We start from the raw sequence: 12,988 nt of genomic DNA, 5'->3' as shown, positions 1-12,988 counted from the left end.
CCCTGTTGTCTACATAATCTGTAAATGCTATGCTTGGGTCTGAATTCTTCATTAATTCAAATCCACAGGTCCATTTTCAACCCTATTTCTGAGTAATGACACCAGAAAGGTTGTTTTGAGCGCTGGCCCTTTAAATGCAAATGAGCCACTTCACATCCCATCCCCTCCAGGTTGTTGGCTGTGCGCTCTGTCCCGTTCAGCCACTTGTGTTTGTTAATACAACCAACAACTGAGCATTTTAGCAACATTTTGGTCCTATTTTTGGCCCCAATATTTTATTAAAAATTCATTACTTTTGGGATGGTTCAGATCAAGAGTATAAGGTTGTTGTTTTTTTTTTTTATAAAACTATACAGTGATTCAGAGAGATTTCATAGACGTTTTGAAGCTGTAAATAGTGAATATGAGTGATTTTTGTCATAACTGTTTTATTGCATGCGTTTACTTTTTAGCAAGAACTGCTTGGATGTTTTATGGCAGGAGAAGGGAGACTGTTATCATGGCAACCGATGAGGAGGTAGATGACAATGTCCAATAACACACTGAGGTTGAAATTTCGAATTTCAGACTATTTCACCTCCAGTACAAACTGAATCTTGCATTTCATTAGCCTCATAGCATAACTGCATAAGTCATATCGTGGCCAAATTGTGATATCTGTATAAAATGAATCTGTAGTGTTAGGGGAGTAAAATTATGTAGATATCACAATTTGTCCAAAAAAATTACTTAGGCAATTATGCTACGCGGCTAACGATATGAAACCTTAATAGACAGACAGAAGAGACGCTTTAGAGAGCCCACTCGGAGCGTACATCTAGGTCACTGGTTGAACTGCAGTTTACTTCTTAACTGAATGACCTTTTAGCATAGTTATGCAACGATGATATAATGATGAATTTTGGCTAACTTTCAGCTCTGCTTGTTTCAACCCAATTCTGGCAGGGTTTTCTGTTGTTTTCACAGCCACGTACCCTACTAATTATGACTTCATGGTTTAAACATGACTGATCAGCATTTGTCATATTTATTTTGAGGATGCTAATCTCTGTTGCTTTCTGTAACCCAGTGTGTACATATTCAGGCTAGAATAGCAGCTTCTAATTATGTTTATGACTCACACTGACTCTCCTCCATCCTCTGTTACAGCACAGGAAAGGCCACAGTAGTTTATCATGTAAAGAGTTCAACAACACTCAACACTTGTGAGATACTTTCAACACTTTTTGAACTCTAAATGTCTTTTTGTCTCAAAAATCCTTTATTGTCCATTTTCAACATGCTGCATGTTCATGTTTTGCAGCAGGAAAAGTCAAATGTCAGAGCTGTTCTGTAATGTAACCTGATAAATCTGCTCAGTAGTCAAGTCAGGTAACCTAACCTGGCTGAGAAGTGCTGTCAAAGAATGAATTTCGATGTTAACTTTGCCTTAAAGTCATCTTTGAAGAAGAATCATTTGCACAAGTTCATAATTCTGTCTCCTTCAGGGCATGAAAATAGTAAAGTTGAAACTTATTCATGTATTGCAAAGAAAAAACCCTGTTCTCTCTCCTGAGTGTATATTTAGTTATAGAAGAATGCAGAAAATAAGATATTACTGTAATAAATGAATACAGACTATCATGATTAGGAGATATTATCACATTTATTGATTGTATTTGTAGTAAATATTTGAAGTGCACATAAATATTATAGTTTATATTAAAAACAGTTGATTATGCAAATCTGATAGTGTGTGAAGTGACTAAAAAGGTGTATGAGAATGGTTTGTATGGATGTTTTTGTGTTACTGGGAAAAATATGGAGAAAAAAAGTGTTTAACAAAGCAAAGGAAGCAAAATTGATTTAATAATTAGTTTGTTAAATGGGGGTGGCAGCTTATAACTTATACTTCTTCCCACTCCTTTTCAAGTGCCAAAAAATTTTGTTTGACCATGTTGTATGTTTCTTTGTTATCTGATGATTCTTTGTGCTCAAAATAAAACTAAACTAACTAAATAACTCGTCTCCTAGTTTTTTTTTTTCTTTTCTTTTCTTCTCGGCTCATATTGGGAAATAATGGTGCAGGATATGCTTTGCCATTGATATGTATTTATGCTGCACTTCCTGTCTCTTAAGTGGAAATGGTCACAGTAACCGACCCTAAGTGTGTAGCACTGTGTGCGAAGTCAAGTGGATGATCCTCATAAAGCGTATTGTCATTAACATGCATATGATTGTACAGTATAGAAAATGAGGCTGTTTCTCAGTCCACCAGGATTGTTTTTTTCATTGTGTTACATATTTGGAACTGATTAAAGGTTCAGTATGAATTATTCATGTTTCATTAAGTGCTTGGATGCAGTTTGTATCGGAGTCTGTTTGACAACATTAAGGCTCATTTATACTCGCTTTTTGTGCGTAAATAGGTTTATCCATTTCTAGCGTGTCATACGTCACTGCCTTCATACTTTCATGCCTCCATTGCATTGGAATGAGCATTTCTCAATCAATCCACCAGATGGCGCTAATCTTAATTAACTATACTTGCAAATACCATGAAGAAAGGTAAAGTTTTTTTTAGAAGAAAAGAAAGTCAATAATAACAAACATGGCGATGATAGATTACAGGTTTTACTAATGTTAATATTGAGAAGGGTAGTTGTCATAAATATGTTGGTAGTTATTCACTAACTCACATAGTCGCTCTTTGAAAAGTTTCACTATTTCTGGAAACTATTCGCTTCAAATCTCAACACTGCCTCCACGGTTCCCGGTGGTACTGCTCCGTACTGCAAAGGCGGGGTACATCATCAGTTCATCACAGGGCTGACATATAGAGACAAACAATCAGTCACACATTCACACCTATGGCCATTTAGATTAACCAATTAACCCAGTGGTTCCAAACCTTTTTTTGCTCATGACCCCATTTTAACATCACAAATTTCTGGTGACCTCAGACATTTTTTTTTAGCTAAAATTAATTTGTTTTTGATCATGTAATAGTTTGCTATACTATGTTGCAGATAAACGTTAATTTTAGACGACATTTAGTCTATATAATGTATATTATTATGGATGGAGGCAGAAAAGCCAGGTGTAGATTACTGCACAAAGTGAGAATTTTATTTTCCTTGGTCAGGATATGTACAGTCAGTCCAGCCTGTATTTACAAGGCTGACAATTAATACTGAACAAACAAGAACTCAAACTATGAATTACGAAAGAGCTGCAGCATCTGAAACTGACCACAATGAACATTTGAAAGATAAACAGAACCACAGTGCTTCAGTTTCACCTTCACAGTTTGTCATGTCTTTTATGTAATGGGATTGTCTCTGTGAACTCACCATATATTTTTTTAGTACGTTTTTTTTTTTTTTTTTTTTTTTATGAATTGCTAGAAATTTCAGGCAACCCATCTGAATTCCCGGTGACCCCTCGTGGGGTCCCGACCCCAAGGGTGAAAAACCACTGAATTAACCTATCAGTGCCTGTCTTTGGATAGTGGGAGGAAGCTGGAGTACCCAGAGAGAACCCATGCAGAAAGGTCCCACCCCCCATCGACTGGTGTTGGAAGTGAACCCAGGACCCTCTTGCTGTGAGACACAAGTGCGATCCACTGCACCACCGTAGTCTCATACATGTAACAGCCATTAGTCACTAGCCAACGAGGTAAAAAGTTAATTTTATGACCTGTTTGTAGGTTATTATGCCATTATTTTACTTGAGAACATATTGGTTTGTATGTGGAACCTAAACTAAACCGAGTTCGACTGACTGTTTGATTGACTATTAACATCTTCAGTACAATATTTGCACTTTGCAAATTTGGCCTTTGAAAAAGGTTTGACCCCCCTGCTCTAAACACCAATGATCACTTTTACCTCTTTTTATGTTTGAAAATAAAAATATTACTATATATTTTCCTCTCAGATACATTCCAGTTTGTCTCCACATTGAACAATATACTATATGACCTGCAAGTGTTCTGTGTGAGTTACCAGTATTTGTATGAATATTCAGCTCTCACACACACTTCATTTATGGCCACTGTCTTTTGAACATGAAGAACAGCTTTATCGCTCAGGCTGTATCTTAAAATGAGGTTTCACTCATTATCGTGTGATGCTTTCTCAATCTGTGTCTCCCTTTCCCGTCAAACAATGTCAGGGCTTTGAAGTAGACCAAACCTCATCTTCCTTATCGCTTGTTATTTGTGAGGTCACGTTATAGAAAGGTGAGGTTCACCTCTGAAATCCACCAGACAAAGATAACATGAGCAGCGTTCCAATAAGGGTTGGGACTTATCCCCCCCCCCGTCTCTTCCAAATCTACATCACAAAAGCCCATTGAGAATGACCTAATCCCTGATAATACTTACATACATACCAAACAGGCAGAACAAACAGCTGCTCTAATCAATATTATGCTAAAAGGATTTCTGTGCATTTTTTTGTCTTTTTACTGACATAATCTTTCTGGCATTTCACCCAGAATTTAGTAAAGCCATCTGTAGAATGTAAATGAGAGACACGCAAAGGAAAGAAGATCAAACATCAAGGTTAGGACAGGGATATTATTCTTAAATTTTCATTTGAGACACACTAACAGCAGCCTTTAAATAATAAGTCTAAAAGTTAATGCCCCAAATGTACGCTATACTTATTGTAAAAATATGCTTCTTATTTAGGATTAGAGGGGTAGACAGGTCTGATCATTTAATCCTTTAGGTCTCTATCAAATCAAAACTCCTTTGACTTTATTAACCCTTTATAGGGCACTAATATACACTATGAAATACTCTGAAATTTGAAATATCAACCTTAGTGTGTTATTGGAGGACATGACAAGTCTTTACTACTTATGTGAAATTTATGTTATGTAGAAAATCAAGGTAAATGAAGTTCCTATATTTAGTTCCTGTCCCACAAGTGGCAAAAAAAAAGTAAAAAAAAAAAAAAAAAATCTTGGGATGGGAATTGATAGAACTTAACAATTCCGATTCCATTATCAATTTTGCTTATCGATCCGATTCCTTATCAATTCTCTTATTAATTCTCATTGGGTGAAGGAATAAAATAGTACAAACGGGTGTGTTTGCATTAACTGTCTCTTATATTATATAATATATAATATCTAATATATATATATATTTCCATCTCTGCACAGAAAATATAACATATACAGTATGTACAAATAATAATAACAGATGACGCCAGGCCTGGTTGGGGTGGGGGTGGGGTCACACCATACAATCGTACAAAGTGAAAGTGAAACTAAGATGCTTTACTAATTCCTCTATGTCTCCTGCTGTTGTGCACCTCATTTTCCTTGTTTTCCCTACCTTTCATTTGAAAAGAAATAAAATAATGGACTGAAACAAGTCAACCAGGGCTTTTTGATTATGGCCTTTTCTGAACTGCATGTAAATGCAGCGCATCTGATTACGACATTCACCAGATTACACCCAGTTGTTGGGCTTTTATGGTCATGTAAACAGGCTCATCGACACCTGCCTGTCCTATGAATAACATGCAGACTCTGGGCCGGACCCTGTAAAGGTTTGCATGAATAAAAACATGCACAAACTCATTGCACATGCAAAAAAATGTACAAACTGATTTACTAACAGTGCGCACTAAGGGTTGTGTCTTTCAAAGGTGCAAAATAGCGCGTTTGCATCCAGTTAGTACGTTTGACACAATGAACATGTAATATGGGGCATTAACATGCAGTTGTGCATGTGCTGGGAGGAGAAAATGTAAATATAATAATTTAGCACACACAAAATGATTTATCAAACCCAAAAGCAAGTGACGGAAGAAAAAATAATTGAGACGTATGCGCCCTCCCCCGCCACACACACACACACACACACACACACACACACACACACACACACACACACACACACACCTTTAAATTAAAAATAAATGAATGAATGAGTCATGCAATACCTTCTATGACAAACTCCTCCAACGTTACATTTCTGTGCGTCTGGATCATTACAGTCATTGTTCCCATTAATGCTGGTGGATCCCACAGCAGTTTTTACAGCGAATTGTCTCCAGTAGTGCACGCAAAACCCTCATTTAAATAGGGCGGTCTCCAAGACTTTGCACAAGCAATCTTTGTAAATCACCTGCAAACTGCGGTTCAACCCCACACGCAAAATTCTAGATTGCACAAGCAATTTAGTACATGCAAGTTGGGATTTTAGTAGATCCGGCCCTCTGTGTATAAAAAGGCACAACAGCATCTCCACTTGGTCAGGAAGCTCAGGTCTTTTAACATCAGTAAAGACATTTTAACCCTCGTTTATAAATCACTCATCGAATCCATCCTCACCTATAACATCTCAACCTGGTTCAACTTCCTCATCATAAAATACAAAACAAAACTCTCCTGAATAATAAATCAGACCAGTAAAATCCCTCAAACAGCCCAACCCCCTCTGTGTGAACTGTAGAGATGCTCAGGGATAAGGAAAGCCCCCCTCATCACTGAGGACCCCTCCCATCCCCTCCACCACATCAGGCAGACACTACAGAAGCCCACTGGCCAGGAAAAACACCACAAAAATCCTTCATCCTCTCTGCAATAGCTGCTCTTAACAACATAAAATAGACTGCACTATGTTTTTTTGCCTGTTTTTAATTATTTTATGTTTTACTTGTTTTTATCTGTTGTACTGTGTTTTTGATGTGGCGGGGTGTTTTTAAATGCTTGAGTGTGTGTTTTTTTTTTTTTTTTTTAACTTTGTCTTACAGCCGTGACAAAAGAGGACAGACAATAAAGCTAACTGTCTGTCTGTCTGACTCACTCAACATGGCTGTTCAGTCTCTCTGCTCTGATCTGCTATCTGGTCTGGTCTGGTCTGTGCCCTACCCTGGTCTGGTCCACCTGGCCCTGCTCCTCTCAATGTCCTTTTGTTTATTCTGTTTTGGTTTTGTTTGGCTTTATCGGTGATTTAGTTTAATCAATTACTTTTGACTCTTTACCACTTCGTCCATCTCCATCATGTCACAATCTAAGAGCTGAGTTGTGACAATGGGAAAAAGTCAAGTGATCTGATGAGTCTAGATTAGACCCTGTTCCAGAGAGATGGATACATCAGGGTGAGAAGAAAGGAGAATGAAATGATTACCCATCATGCATAGTGCCTGCAGTACAAGCCTGTGGGGGCAGTGTTATGATCTGGGGTTGATTCAGTTGGTCAGGTCTAGGTCCAGCAATGTTATGTATTCAAAAAATAATAGGAATAAATGATGTGATATTGCATACATTTACTGAAACAACATCAAGGCAAATGTGTGCCATAATGAAACCTAAATGTTCATATAAGAGACTTTCTTTTGGCCAACATGTGTATTTGTACCAGGCTATTCAACAATAGTAGGTTTCATCTGCAGCCTGTGTGTCAGACCCAGTACCTTCTGGTGCTCTGGGTCCAGGTCCAGTATCATCTGTTCTACTAGGTCCACGTCTGGCACGTCCTCTTCCACTGGTTGCATGTCCAGTGTCTTGTGTTCCTCTAGGCCGTGGGTGTCAAACACATGGCCCATGGGCCAAAATCGGTCTGTCGAAGGGTCCAATCTGGCCTGTGGGATGAATTTGTGAAAGGCAAAAATTACATTGAAGATATTAACAGTTATTTTAGTTCAGGGGCCACATTCAACCTGATTCAATCTCAAGTGCATCAGATCAGTAAAATACTATCATAATAACCAATAAATGACAACTACAAATTCTTCTCTTTAAGTGCAAACAAAAGAAAATTACATGAAAATGTTTACATTTACAAACTATCCTTTCACAAAAAAATGTGAAGAACCTGATTAAATCTGAACAACATGAAATGTCTTAAGACAAGTATGTGTAATTTTAACGATATTCTGTTACTAAATGTTTTGTGTATTTGTAGATCCACTATGATCTGTAAGTTGTGATGTACATGTGGAAATCAGAAGCTGATTCATAATACTGTAAAAATTGCACTTATTTTTCTTAATAAATGTGTTTTTTCATGGTTGCTCGTGTTCTTTACATTTTTAAAGGATAGTTTGTAGATGTAAACATCATCATAATGTAATTCTTCTTTTTTCACTCTAAAACATAGAGAAAAGTTTGAAGTTGACATTATTTATAGGTTATGTTATTATTTTACTGGTACGGCCCACTTGGGTTGAATGTTTGCCAGCCTTGCTCTAGGCCTAAGTCCAACGTCCTCTTTTCTATTTTTGGTGTGATCTTTTCTCTGGGTTAAATTTTATTTGATTCATATAGTGTTCACGTTACAGAAACCCCTCGTGTGTGTTTGACGCTAAACAGCGTGGCTTGAAATCAACTGGTCCATCATTGCTGTTGTCACGTGACATTTACTTGAGACAAATGATTGGTATTAGGTATTATAGTTTATAGTATATAGTACAACATATATATATATATATATACACACACACACACACACACACACACACACACACATAGTTACATTGCAATGAATCTATGTGCCAAGACACTTACTTTGGATCTTTTCAAGTGACAGTGTATTAAATACCTAACCATATACCATATTCAGTGCATTAGCTTAACCCTTTACAGTGCACTCATTGAAATACTCTGAAATTCAAAATTTCCACCTTAGTGTGTTATTGGACATCATCATCTACCTCCTCATCGGTTGCCGTGACAACAGTCTCCCTCCTCTTGCCATAAAACATCAAAAACAGCAACACCTGCTAAAAAGTAAACACATGCAATAAAACAACTGTTATAAGGTCATAAACTGTCAAAAATCACTCATATTTAATATTTACAGCTTCAAAATTTCGATAAAATCTCTGAATCAGTGTATAGTGTTGTAAAAACCAAAAACCCTTGACTCTCATCCCCTTGTGAGTGAGTTCCAGTACATGCCTTCGGGGAGAAGACTTAGGGTCCCAAGGTCAAAGACCACACGCTATAGGAATAGTTTTGTTCCCGCTGCTGTTTCTCTCTTAAATAAGCCTTTGTGCACATTTTAACCTTTTATTGGAATCTACTAGTTATTTATTTCTATTGACTTTCTATTTACTACTATTTTTTGTCTGTTTTTTTAACAAGTCTTTGTGAACTTTTTAACTTTTTACTGAAGTTTGCCATTTGTTTCTATTTGTTACAGTTTGAGGTTAACAGTGCTCTTTGTTTTTTTTATATAAGTCATTGTGCACTTCTTAACCTTTTACTGAAGTTTTCTAGGGACTATGGTTTGACATTCTCTGTGTCCTGGTATTTAAATTTAGTTGATATTTTAACTTTATTGGAGTCCAGATCAGTGAGCCTCTGAGGGTATTTTCCCATGTGTATTTGTTATTGTCCTCTGTGTCTGTGCTTTTTGTCTTAATGTTATATAATGCACATGCCCTCTCCTGTTACTGCAGAAAAAAATCTACCTGTGGGTATAAATAAAGTTATCTTGACACTGAAAACCAACATGCTTCTTGACCTCACTGAGGCACGGGATTGGCCTCATATTTAATGTTTGCGGAAATTACCAAAAAAATAGTCACTTGCCCGATAAAGGGTTAAGTAGATCCATACTCACCTGCAGCTAATTCTGTCCACCAGTAGTCCAGTCTGCATGTGTAAAGCAGAACTTTCCCAGTACATCACAGCAGCACTGCCTCCGTTTACTCTCCAAGCACCACAGGTCATCTCCCCCAGAGCCTGATTCGCAGCTGATAAGACCCTCTTTCAGTCTGAATAACCCAGTTCCCATCCTCGCCCCGTTCCAGCCTGAGGACGCCCAATCACAGTCCCAATCTCCCTGCCTTTCATCTGTGTTTTAATAAAGAGCCACTTAACCTTGAATACTGCTTTTGAGAGCTTATCAGTAATTTTGCTCAAAACCCAGAACATTCAATATTTTCCTGACCTGTTTGAGGTGCAGTAATTAACATGTGCATGCTATGTTAGCGGACTCCTACTCCATGCTAATGGAAAAAGTCCAACCTCGCTTAGAGGAAAGGATGCATCAAGTCATATCTGATCAGGGGCAGATCTCGCCCGTAGCTGCCCCCCTTACTCTTTTGTTCTTAAACTTTACTCATAAAAACAAACTCCCAGTGTCGCACTTTGTTTTGCTGCCGTCACCTTCCTCACCTTGTTTCAACTCATCAGTCATAATCAGTTGCTCCTGTTGCTCCCAGCCGTACCTAATCAGATGGCCAGAATATAAGCACTGCTGCTTCATTCAACCAGTGCCAGATTGTTCTTGCATTATGCCCAACTGTCCAGCGTTTTCTCCTTGCCTGATTTTCCAGTTCTGAACTCACCCAATCCTGACAATAGCCCCTTTTACACAGCACTTCTGTTCTGGGAATATTTCACCTTTATTCTGGAATAACATCTGCGTAAACAAAATGGTGGGATCATTTGGTCCCACCTCTGTAACACCTCTGGAAGTAGTAACATTCCAGAATGCTACGTAAAAGGAACACCTCTCATTCCGCTACCAAGGTGTGAAGTTTTGATGACGTATTGTGTGTGATCCCCACGCCAGAGGGATTTAACACATAGTGTGACATTTGTGGCAGTTCCAAAATAAATTTTTCTCTATATTTAACCATCCTTAAGTGGTTTATCACCATTTATTGTAATATTATATTCTGTATTTTGTGTTTTTTTTTCCGTGAAAATTTTGTATTTTCCAATATTTAATTTACTAATCACGTAGATGTTCAAAAAAGCTCAGAGTAAAGTTGAGGATTATTGTATCAATATTAGAGAAAACTGAAGAAAAAGTAACTTTTTCAGCAAAATCTATCAATAACTGAACAAAAACCCAGTGTGTACATCCACTGTCACTGATCCAACTCCATGGGTTTTACTGGTGAATCAATGTAGTAGAAGATGACGGTGTTTCCACGTTCACTACGAAGCCTCTGAACATCCAGGTGGGTCATATCTGTTGACCATGAAAAGATGACAGACTGCATTTTACATTAATTATTTACATGGATTAGTGGATCACCAGGGACTAAACACTTTATATCAGCAGATGATTTTGGCAGATGGTGGATGTTTGAATCTTTATGGGTTAAAAATGAGCGTGGGCCATGTACAGTAAACAAACATATCAGCGCAACCAGAAAGATGTCGAACTGGGGAGACGCCGAGATCCGTGAGCTGTTGTAACTTTGAGCGGAGGACTCTATCCATGCTAACATTTGTGGAACGGTGAAAGACGGGCCAACTCTAGAGAGGTTAGCAACACCACTATGCTCGGGGTATTTTCGACCCAAAGTTATACGTCACACTATACACTGCGTCACCACCCCTTTGATTCCAGAATACAAATGTAAAAGTCTGGCCTGTCTCACCTCTGTTACTCCTTTGGCTTGGCTGTGGAAATCAGTCAATGGTGGAAAAAAGGTGGGATCACCATCTCACCTTTCTTCCAGGATCTCTGGAAAAGTGGCTTACCTTTCCTTGTCTCAGCCCCAGTAAACCAAACCACAGTCTTCTGTTTTGGACCCTTTGCCTGTCTCTTGTCTGCCCCTGACTGTGTGGTGTTTCTCACCCAGAGGTTGCGCTAGACATTTTTATTGTCCGTCATTTTGACAAACAGGGTCGTAAAAATTCTGTTATAACATATTATTGTACGTCATTTCAAATTTTTATTTTTTAACGATAAAGAGATATATTTAGTAGTATTAAATGTTCAAAAACATCTCAATGATGCAGCAACTGTAGTTACTGCTGGCTGATAAACCAACATGATATCACGACTCGCATAATTATATACGCCACTTTTAATTGGTGTGTTATCTGTAGACATTATAAGCTTTCCTTGTGTTTGTTCACGCAGTGTCAAATCCCATGCACTGAGGGTTAGGGTTCCGGTTATGTGAACCAGAGATCTACACACAAATTTACATGCCATCAAATAACACATGAAAGGTAGAAAATGCGTATATATAGCACACCAAATGCCATAAGAACTGGCGTACTCCTTGCTTGTCCGTCATCCTTCACTGCATCAGTCCCTCTTTTTTTAACCGTGTTTATCAATGCCATCACATTTACTGGGCTTTCTAAAATAAGGAGACTCGGCTGTCTGCACATTTTGCACTAGAAAAGTAGTATCTTTGGCTAAAGTCAGCTAAACAATGACACAAGACTTGACACTGACTGATTAATATTCACACTGGCACCAATTGGACAGGGGGTCTACTATAGGTCAACTAACGGTGAGTCATGTGACTGCAGTACCGCTGTTGTATTCAGTGTAGTTGTGAACAGTGGTGCTGTTGGGTTCTATACAGGTAGGATGCTGTTATGGACTGTTTGATGACTTGTTAAGAGAGAAACAGACCAGCGATTCTGTGAACAGGATCTGTTCACAGAGTTGTATGAAAACTTTCTTTGGTAGTGTTATGAGATTGATGTGTGTGTTCCTTTAAGTGCGAGAGTGGTGTGTGGCGCGTGCGTGTGCGTACGGTGTGAGTGGTTGAGCGAGGTGAGGGAGCGGCAGTTTTAAGTATGAGTATGTACGATGGACAAAAGGAAAAAGTGTACAAACATCAATATACTGTGCATAAAATAAAAGCTGCTGTCTTCCACTGCTGGCAAGGGAGTTAACCCCGACATCGGCCCTGGAGGAAATCTCCCCTGTGCTCGCTGACTACGGTCAGACGAGCCGAGCAGGAAAGGTTAACAGTAGATTACCCTCAGTATTTTAATCTGTCAAAATGACGGACGGTCTTCAGAATTTTCCGTCATTTAAAAAAAAAAATCTGTCACTGATGGAATATTTTCGGTTAACGCGACCTGTGTTCTCACCCTTGGCTTCCTTGAGAAAAACCTCTGAATCTTTGGTTCCATCTGAGCATTCTGTTCCCTGGACATTCCTCTGAGTCAGGGTCTGGTTCCAGTCAAAGTCTGCAGTCCGGTTCCAGCCAAAGCCAGAGTCTGGCTCTAGTCATCTGTCATCTTTGTTACTCTGTGTCCTCGACACTGG

The sequence above is a fragment of the Sphaeramia orbicularis genome, chromosome 10 (genome assembly GCF_902148855.1).
Source record: "Sphaeramia orbicularis chromosome 10, fSphaOr1.1, whole genome shotgun sequence".
Classification (NCBI taxonomy): Eukaryota; Metazoa; Chordata; class Actinopteri; order Kurtiformes; family Apogonidae; genus Sphaeramia; species Sphaeramia orbicularis.
The sequence above is the reverse complement of the archived record's forward strand: the minus strand, read 5'-3'. Positions refer to the sequence as shown.